This window comes from Acomys minous (assembly GCF_964271855.1).
Source record: "Acomys minous genome assembly, chromosome: 15".
Classification (NCBI taxonomy): Eukaryota; Metazoa; Chordata; class Mammalia; order Rodentia; family Muridae; genus Acomys; species Acomys minous.
In genome coordinates, this window is record NC_140497.1 from 4065141 (window position 1) to 4086339 (window position 21199).

Below are 21199 nucleotides of genomic sequence, written 5' to 3' on the forward strand. Positions count from 1 at the left end.
TCCGCAGCTAAGAGCCCTGGTGGGTTTGGCAGAGGACTCAAGTTTGGCTCCTAGCACCTATGTGGCAGCTCACAACCACCTGAAACTCCAGGGGATTCTGTACCCTCCTCTGGCCTCCCTGCGTACTGTAGTCACATGGTACATAGGCACACATGCAAGACAAAACACTCACACACATAAATAATAAATAAATCTTTTTAAAATGGAAGTGTAATGTACTGTTTTCCTAAACGCCTTTGTACTGAGCCAGTGGTTGGGGTTCAGGCTGCAGAGAACTCTGGCATGGCTACCTTGGAACACAGTCTTTGTCAGGAAGACAGTCTCATATGTGCTGCCAGTGACACAACCCAGACACAGAAAAGACAAGAAGAAACTCCCTGACAAGAGCTGTTGCCTGGGAGTGGAGCCTGACAGCTGTTGAGGAGAAACCAGAGTCAGACACTTTGCCAATTCCCTGGAAACAAATACGGAAGACAGGGAACGTGGGAGCCATGAAGAACTTCAGTGAGTTCCACAGTCTGTGTGTATGCACACCGGTTTGCAGGTTTATATGTGTATGCACATGCATATATTTGCATGTGAGATGCAAATGTGTGTGCTGGTGTATGTGTACATGTGTGTGAAAGTCAGGAGACAGCCTTACATGCCCACTTTTTCCATTAATTAAATGAATTATTTGGCAACTTCATTCAGCCATTTCTTACCTCTGTCCCACCCCCACCAGCGTCCGAGACTCTGCTATTGCTTTTCTCACACCCGTGTCACTTTGCTCTGCATTGTGACCCACTCAGTCAGTCATAGCTGTCCCAGTGAACAGGATTGTGGAGCTGTTTCTTGAAGCCCAGTGCACTGTTTGTTGGCTTGCTTCGGTTTTGCTGTTGTTTTGAGGCAGGGACTCTCACTTTTCTGAAGCTCACCACGTAGTCCATGCTGGTTAGGCAGCAAGGCCTAGGGGGGATCCTGTCTCTGCCTCCGTACAGCTGTGACACATACATGCACTGCCATGCATGGCAGGATCTGCAGGTGGAATTCTGGTTTCCATCCCGCAGACACAGCACATTACCAACTGAACCATGTCAACAATCCTTGTACATCATTATGATACCTGAGAATGCTCTTCCCAGAAAGACTCGAGGTGAGCCTTTGCTCACCAGAGTTCTCGTTGGTGAGATGTAGAAATGGCACCGACTCACTTTTCTACAGGCTGTGTTACTGTGCTCAGTGGTGTTAACCCTTCCAAGGCAAAAAGGAAAAGAATAACAATGGGGCTACTCTGAACAAGTGGAGACGAAAACTTCCTCTCTCTCTCTCTCTCTCTCTCTCTCTCTCTCTCTCTCTCTCTCTCTCTCTCTCCCTCCCTCCCTCAACTTATACAGAAGTGAACATAAAACCAACCCACAATTTGAAACATAGAAAATGTTAGAAGAAAAAAAAAACCCTGAGGAAATACTTAACTTATATGAATGGGCAATGGCTTTCTGAACAGGATTCTAACCGGGCAGGAAATCAGATCAAAATCTGGTGGATGGGAATGCATCGAATTAAATTCTTTTCTGTACAAGGAAACAATCTGTAGAGTGAAGTGATGTCCACAGAAAGGGAGAGAGACTGTTAAATATTCATGCAAGAAGGGATTACCTAGGATTCATTAAAAACTAAAAATTTAAACAAAACAATCCAGTAAGTGTAGGTATAATAAATGCTAATAGACACTTTTCAAATAAAGACACAAAGACCAATGAACACAGGGAAAATGTTCAACATCCTTGGCCTTTAGGGAAATGCAAATCAAAGCTGCAATGACGACCTATCTAGCCAGTCAGACCAAGGACCACCAAGATGTCTCACCTAAGGCCCTGTCATCCTAGTCATGGTGGGCATCTTGCGGACAACGGGCATGCTACTCAGTTACAGACAAAGGAAACATGGTTCTACAGCTCCCTAGAGCTTGGTTCTCATGTGATCCTAGATCCTACTTCCTGTGTTTTGCCTACAGTTTTCTAAACATGGTTACTTCCCGAGACTTCTGTGTGTGCTGTGCTTGGCCATCATCCTGTCTGTATCCATGGTCTTTACATCCACCTCAATAACTTCCTGTGCTATCTACATGTTGTTTTCTCCTTATTATCCATCCTTTCTGATCTCCGCCTGCACTGCCTTCACTCTGCATCCTAGATTTTGGAGAATTCCTGGTTCTTCAGCACTTGTGTCACTAGGTCATTTGTCTCTTACGCTCATCTCATGTCCCAACTCAAACAACCACATTGGCTCAGTGAGATCCTCACTGCAGCTTCCGACCGCTGGACTTATAGCAAATGCAGCCCTGATCCGACCTAGATGAATGAGAAGTTGCCATTTCCATTCCAAGAATTTAAGAAAACAACATTTAGGACATTTAGGGGGTAGAAACGGGTTTCTTATATTATACAACAGGGCTAAGTGAGCAAAGGCAGCATGTGGCACTGAGCTCCACACCACCTGAGTCCAACACAGGACCTGCCCAGGAGAAGTCAGTGCTCATCCCATTCACAAAGCCAGGCCTCTCTCCTATAAATTTATATTTCAAATTGTATTCCAAGTGTCTGTGGCCTCCCTCTCACACACTCAGTGGTGTGCACAATGGAGTTGGCACCCTATTAAATGTGTGTGATGATTCTATCTCACCTTAGAGAGTCAAGAGGAAAAGACCTGGAAGCAGAAAGTAAGGGGTGTGGTTTTATCAGGCTTAGAAAACAAATGCATGGGGAAGAGAGGGGCTAGGAAAACATAGTGCCACCTGTCAAGGCTCTAGTGTCACTCTGTCAAAGCTTAGGACAGCTGCCAGCCTGGATCCAGACATGGTCCTTTTCTTATATTTTGTTTATATGGTGTGGCAGTTTGAGTGAGAATGGCCCCACAGACTCATATGTTTGAATTCTTAGTTCCCACGTGGGGAAACTGTTTGGGAAGACAGTATGACTTTTGTTGGAGGAGATGTGCCCTTGGTGGAGGAGGTGTGCCCTTGTTGGAGGGGGTGTGCCCTTGTTGGAGGGGGTGTGCCCTTGGTGGAGGGGGTGTGACCTTGTTGGAGGAGGTGTGACCTTGCTGGAGGAGGTGTGACCTTGCTGGAGGAGGTGTGACCTTGTTGGAGGAGGTGTGCCCTTGTTGGAGGAGGTGTGCCCTTGTTGGAGGAGGTGTGCCCTTGGTGGGGGAGGTGTGCCCTTGGTGGAGGAGGTGTGCCCTTGTTGGAGGAGATGTGCCCTTGTTGGAGGAGGTGTGACCTTGTTGGAGGAGGTGTGCCCTTGTTGGAGGGGGTGTGCCCTTGTTGGAGGGGGTGTGCCCTTGTTGGAGGGGGTGTGCCCTTGTTGGAGGAGGTGTGCCCTTGGTGGAGGGGGTGTGCCCTTGGTGGAGGGGGTATGCCCCTGTTGGAAGGGCTGTGACTTTGTTGGAGGAGGTGTGTCCTTGTTGGAAGAGGTGTGTCACAGGGCCAGGCTTTGCTGTTTCAGAAGACTCACACCATCACCACTGAGTCTGCCTTCCTTTCTGTCTCCTGGTTGTGGATCATGGCTAGAGCACTCAGCTGTTCCTTCCTTCTACCATCACGGACTCTAACCTTCAGAAACCATCAGCTGAATTAAACACTTTCTTTCTATGTTGCCTCTGTCATGGTGTTCTATCTCAGCAATAGAAAAGTAATTAAGACAGGACTACAACCATCTACATCTAAAATTATGTATATAACCTTAGTAAGCCAACAAAAGGAGTAATAAATTATGGACAGGGAAAACAACTCCCACAAAACACAGATGCCACTTGCAAAGACATCCTTCAGACATGGTCTCCACGCATCCCTTCCTTTAACTCGATGTCAGAGTTAGAAAGAATTCTGCAGGCAGTGTGAGTAAAACCAACAACTACAACAAAGGAAACCACATTAAGTAACATAATAAGACTCAACACACTATGTATGTAGTTCATATGAGTAGGCATAGAATCAGTTATTTTGTAACAGATATTATGTATGTATGTATGTAATGTATGTATGTACGTACATATATATAAAATCTTCAAGACCAGGGGAGAAATAAATCACAAAAAATTCATGAAAGATATCATAGAGATAGTACAATTTATTTTTTAAATTATATTTTTATTTTATGTGTGTGGGTGCTTTGCCAACATGTATATATGTGCACCAAGTGTATGTAGCTCCTGTAGAGGACAGAAGAAGGCACCAGAAATCCTAGAGCTGGACTTATAGATGATTGTGAGCTGCCGTGTGAGTGCTGGGAACAGAATCCAGGTCCTCTGCAAGAACAGCCATTGCTGTCACCTCTCCAGCCACTAAACTCAATTCTAAGAGAACACAAAGAAGTGTAAGTCACTAAGCACCAGAAATGGGAACAAGATGTTTCTGGAAAAGGTTAGTGGGTAGGGAGATGGCACAGCTGGGTAGGGAGATGGCACAGCTGGGTAGGGAGATGGCACAGCTGGGTAGGGAGATGGCACAGCTGGGTAGGGAGATGGCACAGCTGGGCAGGGAGATGGCACAGCTGGGCAGGGAGATGGCACAGCTGGGTAGGGAGATGGCACAGCTGGGCAGGGAGATGGCACAGCTGGGCAGGGAGATGGCACAGCTGGGCAGGGAGATGGCACAGCTGGGTAGGGAGATGGCACAGCTGGGCAGGGAGATGACACAGCTGGGTAGGGAGATGGCACAGCTGGGTAGGGAGATGGTGCAGCTGGGTATGGAGATGGCACAGCTGGGTAGGGAGATGGTGCAGCTGGGTAGGGAGATGGCACAGCTGGGTAGGGAGATGGCACAGCTGGGTAGGGAGATGGCGCAGCTGGGTAGGGAGATGGCGCAGATGGGTAGGGAGATGGCGCAGATGGGAATGGAGATGGCGCAGATGGGTAGGGAGATGGCGCAGATGGGTAGGGAGATGGCACAGCTGGGCAGGGAGATGGCGCAGATGGGAATGGAGATGGCGCAGATGGGAATGGAGATGGCACAGCTGGGCAGGGAGATGGCACAGCTGGGCAGGGAGATGGCGCAGCTGGGTAGGGAGATGACACAGTTGGGTAGGGAGATGGCACAGCTGGGTAGGGAGATGGCACAGCTGGGTAGGGAGATGACACAGTTGGGTAGGGAGATGGCGCAGCTGGGCAGGGAGATGGCACAGCTGGGTAGGGAGATGGCGCAGCTGGGTAGGGAGATGGCGCAGATGGGTAGGGAGACGGCGCAGATGGGAATGGAGATGGCGCAGATGGGTAGGGAGATGGCGCAGATGGGTAGGGAGATGGCACAGCTGGGCAGGGAGATGGCGCAGATGGGAATGGAGATGGCGCAGATGGGAATGGAGATGGCACAGCTGGGCAGGGAGATGGCACAGCTGGGCAGGGAGATGGCACAGCTGGGTAGGGAGATGGCGCAGCTGGGTAGGGAGATGGCGCAGCTGGGTAGGGAGATGGCGCAGCTGGGCAGGGAGATGGCACAGCTGGGTAGGGAGATGGCACAGCTGGGTAGGGAGATGGCACAGCTGGGTAGGGAGATGGCGCAGCTGGGCAGGGAGATGGCACAGCTGGGCAGGGAGATGGCGCAGCTGGGCAGGGAGATGGCGCAGCTGGGTAGGGAGATGGCGCAGCTGGGTAGGGAGATGACACAGCTGGGTAGGGAGATGGCGCAGATGGGTAGGGAGATGGCGCAGATGGGTAGGGAGATGGCGCAGATGGGTAGGGAGATGGCGCAGCTGGGCAGGGAGATGGCGCAGATGGGAATGGAGATGGCGCAGATGGGTAGGGAGATGGCACAGCTGGGCAGGGAGATGGCACAGCTGGGTAGGGAGATGGTGCAGATGGGTAGGGAGATGGCGCAGCTGGGCAGGGAGATGGCGCAGATGGGAATGGAGATGGCGCAGGTGGGCAGGGAGATGGCACAGCTGGGCAGGGAGATGGCACAGCTGGGTAGGGAGATGGCGCAGATGGGTAGGGAGATGGCACAGCTGGGCAGGGAGATGGCGCAGGTGGGCAGGGAGATGGCACAGCTGGGCAGGGAGATGGCGCAGGTGGGCAGGGAGTTGGCACAGCAAGAAGAGGTTACTATGCAAGAATGAGGACATCAGTGTGGGTCCTGAGTTGAGAAAGCCATGTGTGTAAGGTCCCTGCTGCTGTGCTGGTGAGACAGACCGCTGGAGACTCCCAGGAGCTCCAAGCAGCTAGTGTACGGGGCACGGTGGTGAAGAGAGGGTCCTGTCTTAAGCTGGAAGGCAAAGATTGACCTGCAAGCTATCACTGATATCAACATGCTTGACATAGAGTTCAAGCATGTGCATGAGCGCACACACACTAAACTTTAAATAGTTATCTGTCTGTCTATCTATCACCTGTCTGTGCATCATATATCTAATATATGTATTTATTGTGTACAAGTGCATATGTGCTGTGGTACACAAGTATTTTTAGTCTTTTAAATAATGTTACACCACTGACTTTTAAGAAAAAAATATGTATTTTTTTAATTTTATGTGTATGAGTAGGGTTTTTTTTTTCCTTAATTAATGTATCTGCAGCATGTACATGCCTGGTGCCCTCAGATGTCAGAAGACCGGCCCTGGCTCCCCTTGACCTGGGATTGTGATGGTAGTGACCCACCAAGTTGGTTCTGGGAGCCGAACTGCAGTCATGTATGAGAGCAGCCAGGCCTCGTCCTCACTGAGCCGCCTCTTTACCTCCACTGTTTACTGTTAATGTCCCGTTACTCCCCCAGAACATCCTCAGCCTGTGGTTACACCCCAAACAGCTGTGGTGTAAAACGTGAAGAGTGCAAATCGACAAAAGTAAAAAGTAAACAGTCATGCACAGGCCTTGCGGAGCCTCAGACTGGGAGTCTAGAACTGTGTGTATCTGAGTTTAGAAGGGCAGCCTCTCCTTTGTTTTGTAAACATATATATGTGACAGCGCACTCTGAAAATGCCTGAAGATTAATAAAGTGGCCTCTTTTTAGTGAAATCACTAAATCTTCGGTTTCTCATTAATCAGACCATAAATAATTATGGAAATCACAGAGCTTATCTTATTCAGGCATGTCAAGATGAAAAATAGCCCTGACCAGATTATAGTTAAGCCGTGGCAGCCCTTAGCACTTGCATGAGTTCTCTCTTCCCTTCCAAGGGACTCAAAGACTAAAAGGCTTCCTGCATGTGAGGGGCTACCTGTCTGCTCAACATGAGGTTGGTGGTGGGTGGGAGGTGAGAAGGGGGAGAAAACACGAGCAAGAAATTCAATATCTCAGTTGCTCAACAACAACAACAACAACAACAACAACTAAATGACCCACTGGTTAATCCAAACGTTTATCTGCTGCTACTTTTTGCTGGATGCGGAAGGATGTGTTTGTAATCTCAGTGTACTATGGTAAGATAGAAGACAAAGACTGCAGCTCCCAGAAGCTCCAGGCAGCTCGCATGAGGCCCATTGTTACCATTATTATTAACAGACAGGTGACGGTGATGTGAGGCGTGAGCTGGAACCTGCCTTTGGCCAATGCGGTGCCCTATGCTGTTCCATGTTACACACACACGCACGCACGCACATACAGACACACACACACACCTGCCCCTCAGCAAACCCTTGATCCCTCTCCACGCTGCTGACATCTGAACACCTCTCATTGCGTGGTTCTTTTATAAGGCCACAGCGTTCTCACTTGTCCACGCCCAGTCCTCCTGTAAGAACTGTGCTGTTAGACACCAGTGCCTTTGCAGCTAGGAAGAGTGGCTCTGACAACTGACTACACTTTACTCCTGGTGCTGCTTTAACTCCTCCCTCCCTTTGGCTGTCTCTCATGACTTTTTAGAAGAGGAGAGGTCTCCCTACAGGCACACTGCCCTGGGTCCAGTCCCACCCACTCCCCACAAAGCCTCAGCTGCTGGCCTCCTTCTCCATGCCTGTCTTAAGATGGACCCAGAGAGGAATTCCCTAAATACAAACGCCCACAAGGTGAGTGGGCTGCCAACTGATAGAACCCAATGAGACTGCTTTGCCCACGGCACAGAGCATCCCACGCCTGGGCCTCAGAGGGCTGGTGTCTACTTAGGTGTTCCGTACTGTGCACTGGTAAGCCTGACGTGAGCCATGTCTATGGGAAGCCCTCACTTCACGCTTCTATCTCAAGAGGTGAATACTTCAAGATTTGAGCTCTGAATGGTTGCTGTCAACCAGCTGTTTAGGTCATTTTCCCCCATTTTTTCCTTTTCCTTTACATTTCCATCTGTTTCTTTAATAAGCACCCCCAGTGTGTCTTGAACTCTTAGCATCCCTTTTGTCTCAACTTCCTAAGTGCTAGGATTGCAGGGGGTAGCGCTGCAGTGGCTATATAGGTCATACTCCCTCCCAAGAACATTACCAACAAGGTAAGGGGCCCCAAAGATTACTTCCTGTTTCACTGTTTTGTTTTTTTTAATATTGACTCCAAATGAGCTACGTCAAATATCTGAATAAGATAAAGGGACCATCCCAGGTGTCTCTCCTGTTCTCACAGTGCTTTGGGGATCATTACAGGAACCTCGTGACTTTGGGGAGTAAAAGCTGAGAATGCACCATTTTATGTAACGTCCGCGTTCGCCAGCCCCTGCTATATCTTTATCCTAACGCTGTTGTAAAGACAGGCAGCTAGGACAGGACCATCACGGGGGCAAGCCAGGTGGATGAGCTCAGTGCAAGGAACGTAGAACATGCTGTCCTTGTGCTCACAGGCCAGGCTGGGATGTGACAAGCAGGCCTGTCACCCTGTTTGGCTTGGGGATAAGAACAGCCAAGAAGCGGCTACAAATGCCCCTGTCCTCCTGTCCTCCACTGTCCCCAAAGCCTCCGCTATTTATAGAAGGCCTGAGAACAGCAAAGGGAGTGATTAAGTGAGAAAATGGCCTAATTGTGAACCCCTCTCCTGCCACAGCGAGCCTCCCTGACCACTCTTCGCAGTGCCTACACTATCCCTGACTCTGGTGAAACCCCAGGGCCACAGAGAACCCACAGGCCTCTGGCTACATGTGTAGGAGAGCACGCCACCTTCTCTGGTGTACACAACGCCTCTTAAGTCCTCTTCTGTGAAGGAGACAAGTGCTACTGGTTCAAGACAAGCCCAGGATGCACTGTAAGAGGCCACACAGCAGCCAGCAACTCAGCCAGAGGCCGACTCTCAGCCTTGTTCTGAGCTTGTTAAAAAGCCACACCAGCCTCTCGTGACTCGCCCCAGACCACTTCATGTGACCCCTGTCAGGTGTGGGCTTTCTGCAGGGGCTCTAACGTGCTGATGCCATCAGCACTCACAAGATTTCAGCAACCAATACTCCTGTTCCATTCATGTTTTCCAATGGGTCACCTTTGTGTGCACAGTAATTTGGGCAGGTACAGCCAATGACACCCAATGACATAAGAAAGCACAGCTTGATTCCACTTAGCTATCACTCAGCTGGAGGACACTTGAAAACCACAAGGGGGACTTTGTACCACATGCATTTCAGCATGTGACATCTCTAAACTGGCACATTAGAGACAAAAAACTTGAAGTTGTGTGCTCTAGCATGTTGTCGCATCCCTTCAAATACAGCTACTTAAGGTTAGCATTCTGTCCTCAACTGGGGGACATGAAACAAGTCCCCAAAGGTATGAGAACATACTCAGAAGGCATTGGGCCAGAAAAGAGCTCTCTGTCTACCCTTCCACCCACCCTATTTCTAAACATGTTTTAAAGTTTTGAATACTGGGAGGCAGAGGCTGGCGGATCTGTGAGTTGGAGGCCAGCCTGGTCTACAAAGCTAGTCCAGGACAGCCAAGGCTACACAGAGAAACCCTGACTCAAAAAACAGAACAGTAACAATAAAACACCCCCCCCCAAACAAAAAAAGAATACTGTAAGCAGACTGTTGGGATGGTGGGAGGAGCCTTTTACTTGGCAAGGTATGGGGTGGGGGGTATAGGCATATATCGCTACTTGGTATAGATTCCACTATCAAAATAACCCATATGTTTGTCCTTGAACAGCTGGTACATCACAGTGCTGCAAGTCCTCCAAGGCTCTGTACTCCCTTGCTGGCCAGCCGAAACCCTTATCCTTTTGCTGTGTGGGGCACCTCGTCCCTGTAACTGATGTGAGTCTGGGAATGTTCACATACTGGTCATTGGTGCGCATGACTCTTGTTCCGGAGTTCAAAACAGAGCAGTCCTTTAGAGCACAGATGTCTGTGTTAATGTTCATTTCCGCAGTAAAGGTCAGCTGGGGACATGGGAACAGCAGGGTGCAGAATGCATGGGGTTGAACTGCGTTGTGGCTTCGAGTGCCTGAGCTCTGTTCCCGGCTCAAGGCATTCGGTACTGAGCAATTTAAATACGGTTCTCATCTCAAGCAAATGCAACAAACAATCCCATAATAAGCAGACGCTCAGGATAGTGAGACCCCTTTAGTTGCAATGCGTTAAAATATATTGTTTCATGTAGTTGAATTCCTTATTTACCAAAGAGGAGGGGTTTGAGGAACAGACTATGTGTTGAGGTGCATATTGTTGTGGTGAGAGATGTGAGACAGGCTGAGAAAGAAAGTGAGGTGGGAAAGGGATGGGGTGGTAATGAGTGGGAAGTTGGGGAAACCATTTGAAGTGATGCTGGTTGAACCATGATCTGCATAAAAGGGTGCTTCAGTGCCTGGGGGACACTATTCCAAAATAGGCTTTATTATGGGGCTCATGTGTAGCAGAGACAGCAGAGGACCCATGGGATGGGGAGCAGATAGTGAGGCAGGTGAGACAAGGTGAGGACACAGACAAGACGCCAGTTAAACCCTAACAGGGCCACAGCCTTACAGTTTACAGTTTTATAAAGTTTTCTGAGCCCATTGTCTACAAAACACACTTTCAGATTTTAATGATGAAAAATGGGGCCGAGCACATTGGTCTCATGGGAGTCCACGTGGGATGAAGTCTAGCCTGGGGTGATTGGGGAGAAAGGTCAGGGTTGACAGGGTGCCTAATTAGTGAGGAATAAGCAGAGAAGAAATGTGAGGAGAGCAGGAAGTGTCTCAAGGTCATGAAGGTCTGTTATCCTAATGTTTTTTAATGTATTATAATGTTGGCCCCCAGTGCACACACCTCGCAGCTCTTCCCCTTCACGTCCATCTGCTGAGGGAGGTTTGTCATTCTTGTCTCTCTCTCTGCCCTCCACCTTAGCTGGTTCAACCTACAGCCCTGAAAATCTCCCCCGTTGCCCTAAGAGGTTTGGTTATTTAGCAAGAAGCACCACGTTGGCCAATTTTGTATTCTGAGACCATAAAATATGAAACTTCAAAAAGTGTGGGTGTGGTAGTGATAACCATTTGATCATTATTTATGGAGAGTAAGAAACGACACAAAATAACGAAACAAAATGCAGCTAAACCGCCACCCTCCTCCCTCTGCCCTCAGTCTCAGTCTTCCTCATGTCTCTGCTAGCCTGAGTGGCTTTTGATCAAATTCCTTCCTCCTTGGGATTACGTGTACAGATAACCACGGCTTGGGTGCTTCTGGGTTTGAGTATGCAGCTCGTGCTTTTTCTACCCCATGGCCATCTGTTTGATCCACTTTTTTATTCCATATTATCCACATGTTGTTGGGTATTTGGGGTAATTATAAGACAGAAATTGAGCACTACTTCCCTTATACTTTCCTTTACATGGTAAATAAGGAGACAAGGTTCAATTCAACATTATTTAAAACGTTCCATCAAGTCATCCACAAGCTGTATATTGTGGCTGCAGAAAGTGGGTCACAAAATGAGGTGAGAAAGCTAATTTTATGTTCTTGTTGAGTTGCTGTGGTAAGTTTAGCTACTTTTAAAGATGAATCAGTTTCTCTAATAGTACAGATAGGCATCTCATGGAGATATTTTGGATTTTGTAAAATCCTAGTATATAAAATACTTAGATAACTATGTCCCATGCAAGCTTGGGTTAAACTTATATACACAAACAAGCACATCTGTTGTTTGTCTAGAGACAAAATTAAGCGGGATACCCAAGGTCCTCTTTTCTAAATCCTGCCACCGGAGGGTATTAAATTGAAGCAAAGTGAAATGTTATACAATTAAAGACACATGTCAAGAGCTCCAGGACCACCAGGGACCACTACAAGCAGATAGGCCCCATCGCTGGGGAGGTGTTGGAGAGGCAACCGGAGGAAAACCCACCTGAGTCCTTAGAGAAGAAACTCCACACAGGAGAAATTCCAATTCCAAAACAAGAGCAAGCTGTGGTGTGAAATATACACAGAACAACAGCAACCCCACCGTACTAAACACTATGGCACTATTGATGGAGAATATGGCAGGAGAATGGGTGTCTTTCCCTGTGGCTGCTGAACATCGTGGCTATCCTTTCATGTCAGTCCCATGTAAGACTAATGACACAGGCACTGTTATTATGTGCATTTTATGGCTGTAGAAAATGAGGCGTGAATTACCTCTTTAGTCCTCCACCCTCATCTCCCCCACCCTCCAGGTTCTGAGGATGTTTTGGTGGCTCTGCATCTCAAAGTCTAGGAAAACAATCCTACCCTCCTTATCCTAAGCCATCTCCCACAAGGAGAACAGAGAAGAGTTTGCATCTTTAAGGGGACCTAAGGTACACTTAGTCCTTATGTTTGTCATCAGTAAGTTTAAAGGACTCGGTATTTCTCTTAAATTATATCCGTGTTATCACAGAAACACCAGCTCTGGGAAAATGCAGAGTTGTCTTGAGAATTCAGCTCCCTAGGACCTTCTCAGCAAAGCTGTGTCTACTTGTTTTCAGAGCTTCACAGGGAAAGTGAAAACACTGAGGCTTGTCATCTCTAAGGTGGCTGTTTAATAAAATGAAAGTAGAATGCTTTTCTTTTCCTCCACAGGAAAGCTGTTTTTTTTTTTCCAGTGAGTAAACCTTGGGCCAAGACCCAAGGTACCAAGTGGCTCATGTACTTCCTCAAGCCTGTGGAGGCCAGGCGTGCTGAAGTTGACGACCTGTGAGCAGAAAAATGTTAGCCATCGGAGGAATCTGCTCAGATCATCCAGGGGTCGAAGCCAGAGGGCTACAGAGGCATGGCTGCTGCCTTTGCTGACTTAATGACATTTACTAAGGGAAATGTCACCTGAGGGAGGCTTGACATGAAAGTCTTTGGTGGGCGTGATGGTGATGAGGTGAAACAGGAAGGCACTTTTAGATGTGGCAGAAGGACATGGTGACACAGAACAAAAGGGCCACTCTGAAGAGTTCATTCTGCCCTGTCAATGGACTGGACAGGAAGCTTGATCAGCAAGCTTCCCTGGGGACACTCTCTCTGTAGTTCTCCTGACAGCTTCCAGAGAGAAGTCACCCTGCCAAGATGCAAAGTGAGGGCTCTGCAGCTGCTCCTGGGGTGAGCACTTCCCCGCTCCTTTCATTCTGGCTTTTGTCCTTGGGTAACCTCCATATCCTTGCTGCCCTGCTGTCCTCTTTCCTGTCTCTCCTGCCCTTCTGCCTGAATTTCATGATGAAACAGCTTGTAACTGATATGGTATAACCTTAATGTTGGGCGTTTCTTTCATTTAAAGAATAAAATAATATTCAAAAAACCAAAAAAAAGATAATTCATCAGATGATGATTCACACTGCGCTTGAATCTTTGTAGTCTTTTATGAGAAATGAAATCCAAATACTATGGAGCTATATTTAAACTTGAAAGAAATCTACCCTTTTTCTAGGGCCTTTGCAAACACAAAAATTTGGGTGATGATTGCTCACAACTCTCCCAAATAACAGTCCTAAAACTTGGATGTTTAAAAGGATTAAGTATTAAAGAATCATGGGAGGTATTTTTAAAGTTATTTATCATCATCATCAATAATAATAATAATAATAATAATAATAATAATAATAATAATAATAACTGTGCCTGTGAGTGGGTGTGTGTGCACCAGTGCATGTGCCCACAGAGTCCAGAAGAGGGTGATAGAAACCCTAGAACTGGAGTTAGAGGTGGCTGTGAGTCACCTGATGTGATTATGGAAATCAAACCAGTGCTCGCAATGGCCAAGCTATCCCTCGGCCCCTGAGATGGGTTATGTTGTAACTTGGATTTATTTGAGGATATCCAAATTCTCCATGCAGATTATTGTTCAAGTAAAAATGCCTTTTCTAAAGAGCAACTGTGTTATTGATGTGAGGGTGTAAATTACAGCATGCAGAAACATCCAGCTTTCACCTTGCACTTGTTATGTTTTTAATTTGCTTCCATTTCCTTGATGAAGACATCCTCAAAGCTGTTGGTGCATAAAGATGGCGTGTATGTTATCAGTGAAGATCAGGCAGTGAGCTTCTACAGACACAGACACACCCTAACTTGTACCTTGTAGATGTATTATTATCTTACATCAGCACTTATGTGATGAAAAGGAAAATTAACGTAAGGCAAAGTTTAAAAGATCAGCTGGCCACATCTTAATTGCCTGGTTTTATAAAATATAAACTGACAGCAGCACTCCTTGTTACCTTTAAAAAGTACTGGCTCTTGTACTTTATTCATGGAGAATAAGGAGAGTCAAAAGAGCTATTTCAAAATAACTGGACCTAGATTTTCATGCAGGCTTGCTATGGTCAGAGATCTGTAGGGCGCTTGCTTACATTATACCTCCTGGGTTAATGTATTCAGAGCTTCAGGTGAGTCTCCAAATGGGGATGGGGGGATGGGGGGCAGAGAGTGTCCTTAAGAGTGTAAATCAAGAACAAAATGTGATTATATAATATATTTAATGTTCAGTTTGAAGATTCAAGAGCATCCAAGTTTACAGGACTTGACTTCCCTAGGGTGGGAGGTCCAGTGTGTGTGTGTGTGTGTGTGTGTGTGTGTATGTGTGTGTGTGTGTGTGTGTGTGTGTTCTGAAAGTTAAAGTGGCTACTACAGTGTTTCATGGGATATAATGGAGTGGTTTGAAGCAAAGAAGTCATTAGGCATGAAAGCCATTTTGATCAAGTGAAATAGATCAACTGTGTACACTAAGGATGTTCATCTCAAACGTTTAGGAAATGAAAAGTAAATACAGGGTGACAGCACTTTCCTGGAGTAGGCTAGCACGAGTGCATAAAGGGAACCACGCTTGAGAACAGCTCACTAAATGTAGGCCAAAGACAGGGAGGGAGGGAGGGGGGAGGATGGGTGGGAGAGGGAGGGGGAAGGAGGGCAAGAGGGGGAGGGAGGGAGGGACAGGAAAGACATGGAGGATGGGCAGTGGGTGTGACCTGGCTGAACTGAAGATTCAGATGCTGAAACTGAGAAGTAGAAATTTATTGTTCAGGAAGGAAGTTCCCTTATGAATAAAAGTCAAAATATTTCTCATTCACTCCTTCCTGCCATGACAGGAATCTTTCTAGCCAATAATTCCTTACTCTTTACAGGTTGAAGTCCCATGTTGAGGCGCCACCGGATGTGAAGTAATTTTGCAAGTGCAAACAGCTAATTTAGAATGAGGTCTCCGGGGAGTAGGCGAGCCTCTCCCCAACTGGACTCAGACGGGCAGCCAGCAAAAGGATAAAGAGAAGATGGACTCAGATCCACACGCTAAGAAACAGCAGTGGCTGCTGGGCAACAACCAGCTGCTGGGTGAGAAAGAGAGCAGACCCTCAGCCTCAGAAAAGCCCGCCCCAGCGGTGAAGGCCGTGAACCTTCAGCCTCCAAACCGGAAAAAACACATTTCTGTTGTTTTTGCCACTCGGTTTGTGGAACTTCGTGATGTGGGAAGTGAACAAAGCCTCCTAGATGCACTGCACATCTGACCATCTGTCTGCGCTGAGCTGCGGTGTCAAGGTGTGACCTCCACGCCCTTCGCAACTGAAAAAATCAAAGGCTGAAAGAGGTCACACATCTCACCTAAGCAAAGTCAAAGCAGTGCCAGTTTAGCGACGCAATATTGAAACCACCAGGCCTCTGAACTCCACTTACCCAATGCTGTGCAACTTACAACTGAGTGGTGCCACAAGCACAGCACTCCATTTGCTGGTGTTGTGCTATTTCACTAGTGTACTTGTGTGAAAATTACAAGAGGTCACGAGAATGAATAAATAGACAAAAAGAACTTAAACAAAATTCCACAAAAGTTAAGAATGGCTCTGAAAAATAGCACAGGGTCATAAGAATAAAATAAACATGCAGAAAGGAGCTCAAATAGTATTTAGTGGAGATGTGTGCTTCTTAAAATGTTTAAATTAAGTTATGTGATGACGTCATTAAACAGCTGTAGTCCGTCCCATCACACATCCGTCATCTCTCTCTTCACATCCAAGATCACTGTTCTCATCCAGTAAATGTTTCCTCAAACCAGGGAATAAACCAATGAAGTCAGAAAACAATCTACGGTTCTCAAAATGATTTATATAGGAGGAAAGAAGTATGGAGATTTGAGGTTATTTTACTTTGCTTAAAATAATTTGTATTATGGTTTTAAACATAAAAAGTTCAAAAATATTACTTCATACCTTTTTGACTTAGACTCCAACAAGAAGAGGTTCCAATCAACGCAATGCTTTGTTACCTCCATGTAGCCAAAATCTGAATGAAACCTCTAGATTTATTACATAGAAAATGCAATGGTAAGGTTTTTTCCAAGTATTAGTACCATGTGATAAACTGAACAGAGAAAAGTAGACTATTGGATACTGTATTTAGATATAAATATTCAATGTAGTCAAACAATTTTTTTATATTTTTTTCTTGAGAAATCAAATCTAAATTGATTTTGCAGTATGCCAATCTGGCCTAGTTTGAAGCAACCTAAAAATTACTTGGATTTTGACTATTTGTGGATTAAAGTGTTAGACTCATTGCTAAAAGAATTCTAGACTGTGCGATTCCTAACAGCTACTTCTAGGGTCTTAATGGAATTAAATACAAATCCATGCCAAACGCTGAACTACCTCATGTTGTCACAATCCTTGAGAAACAACTATACCCTGGGGTATTTAAAGCCACTTTCTAATTCAGCCGTGTCTCCTGGGCTGTGCCGCACAGTGTCGACTGGCCATGGGCGTAAGGCTAGATGTTTACCCGCTCACATGTGCCTCTATAACCAGAGCAGCAGTGGCAATTCTGAGAGGGACTCAGAGAAACTGAGTTTCTGAAAAGAGTTGGATATTCCTAGAGTAAACAAAATGGGAGGACCATTTTCAGTGACAGCTGCACGGAGCCCACATTGTATTTGCAAGAGGAATAGCTTGGTCCTTTCCTGTCTTGCTAACTGTGGGGTTAGGGGTGATTAGGGACACCTGTGCTCAGTCTGAGGGTGAGCACTGTGCCACATCAACACGCTGCTGACACCGGAGGGACTCAGTTTGCCATAAATGTACACATGAAACCGAAAGGATCCCAATGACAGAAATACTGAGATGCGACCGGGATTCAAAAGATGCGGTCTCTACTAAGTATCTGGCAGAGGAGCCTGCCAGAGTCCATGTAGAAACCCTGACTTCATGACTTTTAAGACTGTGTGTGTGTGTGTGTGTGTGTGTGTGTGTGTGTGTGTGTGTGTGTGCAGACGCACATGATGAAAACTAAATGGCTGTGGAGGCCAAAGGTCAACTCAAATGCCTGCCTCTGTCACTCCCTGCCCTATCTTTGACCACTATATCTGCCCTTAAACCTGCCCGGCAGGGTCCAGGGGTCATCCTGCCTTTGCCTCCCTAACACTGGGACTTCAGGCTCATGCCGCAGAACTTGGGTTGGGGACCCAAACTCAGCTCCCCACAATTTCCTAGCAAGCACTTTGCCAGTGGAGCCATCTTCTTGGCCTTCTCTCTGACTTCCTTGGGCTTTACTATTATCAGGATGATGCTGGGGAGAAGGGCGTTGCAGGGTCAGGGAAAAACCGTTATTACAAACTCAGACGTGTTGTATGTCAGGCAAATACTAAATGTAGGAAGGGTGACGGTTGCTGGAGATACCACCTCAGGCCCTGGGGGCTGCACATTGCCCCGTTCAGCCTCGAGTGCCCCTTGAAACTGTCAGCACATGCCTGACTTCTGTCCCCTCCTGCCAACGCACTCTCTCTACCTAGTTCCTGGATTCTCTTTTTCCTGGATCTCCCCTGCAATTTCAATTTGACAATTGGATAAGTTGGGGAAAAGAGGACTGGGTTTTGCTTCCAGTATCTATATATAGTTCACTGTGGAGTCAAAAATCAATTCGGAAGCAAATGACTGGTTGGCAGGAGGATTTCTCCGCATTCTGATATAGGCTATTCTATTTCTGTGAGCAGTGGGCACAGGGAAGGCTAGGACAACCATTAAGGTGTCAACAAGTCATTAGTAACTTTTTCTTGTGTGTGTGTTCATGGCATCACCATCTTATCAGTTTTTCCGGTTTTCTTTATTCAAACCTCAAATCACATTTTAATTCTAGAAAATTAACTTGTGGTTTCTCTAGTGAAGAAGAGCTGATGCAGCCAGGACCTAACAGAGAGGAGCGCCCTTTCCCTCCTCTGCAGGGCTCCGCTTTCAGGACTGTGCAGCTGTTGATTCTGACTGAAGATTACAAGTCCTCAGTGAGCTTGAGCTGAGAGAAGCCTCCTTCCCGTGCTCTAAGCCACTTACGATAGTCAATACCAAGCAGATTTAAGGTGGACGGAAATGAATCCATGAGAAGTCTGCCCACTGGTCAGAGAGCTGGCAAAAGAAACCCCCTCCCCCGTGTCTGCTGCTCCGCTGGGCTGCCTCTTTAGCCTTTCAGATGCCACACCATCGAACCACCGGGCACAGCAGGATGTGGTCACCTTGGCGCTGGAGAACACTTTGTGACTGTATGTGTATATATATTACTATGAGGACAGATTCATGATTTTGTACCCAAATTATTTGGCTTATTCCTCCCTGCTGAGAATCTTGTCTCATTTAATTTGTTTGCTTGCTCTAAGTCCAGAAAGGTGTTTATTTTTATTTTTATTTTTAAATACTAATGTATTTATACAGTTCAAATTATCAGTGAAAGAACTGGGGATTTATAACTGATGTAGTCATTGACTACAAAACTCAGCCCATTCTCTTAGTTTCTGGTTTACTATTATGTCCGTGGCCTCCTGTGTCACTAGTAGATTGTTTTTGTTTTTGTTTTTGTTTTTTTCGAGTCAGGGTTTCTCTGTGGAGCCTTGGCTGTCCTGGACTGGCTTTGTAGACCAGGCTGGCCTCGAACTCACAGAGATCCGCCTGCCTCTGCCTCCCGAGTGCTGGGATTAAAGGCGTGAGCCACCACGCCCGGCTCACTAGCAGATTATGGTTCTAGCATTGCCTTCTACATCACTTTAGTAAGGAGATACATGCAGGGTAGCACACACCTTTGCCTAAAGCATATTTGGGGTACATTTTTCAGTATATATTTACCTCCAGAACATTTTGGGTGATTGAGGTAGGCTTGCCTATCTGTACATTCTAACATCAGCTCTCATTAGTTAGTCTTTGAGCCTGTTAGAATTAAAGCAGCAGGAAGCACAAATGTCCTAGGTGAAGATATAGTGTGTAAAATTTACATTTCAAATTCTCTGGCACTTGGGGAATGTTGATCCTGGTGGATGTCCGTGTGATAAGGGTTGATTACAGATAATAATTTTCATTTTGCCACCAAGGGCCTCACACAAATGCAAAACAGAATTAATAATATTATAGAAGTGTTTAGAATTTAAATTAGACACTTGGAAAAAGACTCAGTTTTATCTAGTGTATAGCAATGTGAGTGCCTGCTTTTCCCTGGTTCATATGACGTGTATCTTTGGAAACATTTTTAAAATTTATATGTATGCCTATATGTCTTCCTGTGTGCATAGGCACATGTACGCAGGTGCCCACAAAAGCTAGAAGCAGGTGTCAGATCTCCTGAACCGGAGTTAGAGGTGGCTTTGAGGCACCTGACGTAGGTGCCAGAAACTGAGCTCTGGTCTTAGGCAAGAGCAGGAGCACTCCATGGCTGTGCCAACGCTGAAGGGCCTGGAGTTGTCGTCACAGTGGGTGTGGCCTGGAGTCAGCATCACAGTGGCGGTGATGATTGAGCTTCACCTCGCACAGATGGCTTCCTTCCCATCCTCTCATCCACTATTTCTTTCTAGTTTATTTTCTCTTTGAGTTAATGATTACACAAAACATAGCTGCCCTCTAAAGCTACCCGGAAACAGGAGATACAACAATAGAAGGGCCAACGCCTCATGTCTAACGCGGAGATTGATGGTTTTCACAGAATGCCTCCTATGATGGACTTCTGACATGTTTTAAATCTTCAAAGTGATTCTCACTTCTATTGGATTTGTGGTGGGCATCTCATGGGAAGACACTGACTGGTCGACAACGAATCTCATGTAAACAAAAAGCACCTGCTTCAACTCGGATCGTTGATTTGTATGGAACGTTGGCCAGGAAGATGGATTCATAAGCCTCCCTTTCACAAAGGAGGGGGGATAATTTCATCTTGAAGTTTACTTTTCATGTGAAGGTGTCTGCTGTTCAATACTGACGTGTGGTTTTCTTATAGGCTACATTCCTCCCTGTGGCATCTAAACTCAGGTCCCCCAAGTAGCCTTCCAGGGCTGTTGTGCCAATTTATTGATTCTAGACCTCATGTCTTTTATTGTCTTCTAACTACTGTCTGTCTGCCTCAGATAGGAACTTTCTATCCCTTCCCTATCTCTCTCTCTCTCTCTCTGTGTGTGTGTGTGTGTGTGTGTGTGTGTGTGTGTGTGTGCGTGTGTGTATGTGTGTGTGTGTGTGTGTGTGTGTGTGTGTGTGTGTGTGTATGTTCACTGTGGTCCTTCGCATTCACAGGCTGCCCCTCTACCACCAGCTGTCTCTCACCTACTTCAAACACCAACAGGCACAGCCTCTAAGCATTCTATTTTCTAGCACACCCCACTGCTGAAGGTTTACATGTGGCTCATGATTATATCTCTAAAACATAAAAAATGTTACCTGGGATCAAGATGACAAATCGCCTTTTCATGAGTACTCATTGGAATATTTATATGGACATAAATGTAGACAAAATAAGACCTCTGCCTTCTTGATCTGTTGGTAGCCCAGGGTGAATCTGTTTCCTTAGAGACATGAGACAAACAGGATTCCGCACCTAGACTTCCTGCACTTTGAGTGCATGTCTATCTCTCATGCCTGCCAGCTATAGACTAGATGCAGGTTGCGGGGACATACCTATGGTCATGA

At 46.4% G+C, this 21199-nt stretch overlaps 1 protein-coding gene and 1 long non-coding RNA gene across 3 annotated transcripts in view; both read right to left on the minus strand.

The window, feature by feature from the left end:
* Positions 1-21199, minus strand: part of NALF1 (NALCN channel auxiliary factor 1) — a 514669-nt gene that overhangs the window by 370197 nt on the left and 123273 nt on the right. The gene's annotated exons all lie outside the window — the stretch shown is intronic.
* Positions 4154-21068, minus strand: LOC311585352. Its single transcript, XR_014775198.1, has 3 exons — positions 20951-21068; positions 16487-16572; positions 4154-4335 (listed from the first exon to the last, which is right to left on the minus strand). It is a non-coding gene; the product is annotated as an uncharacterized lncRNA (long non-coding RNA).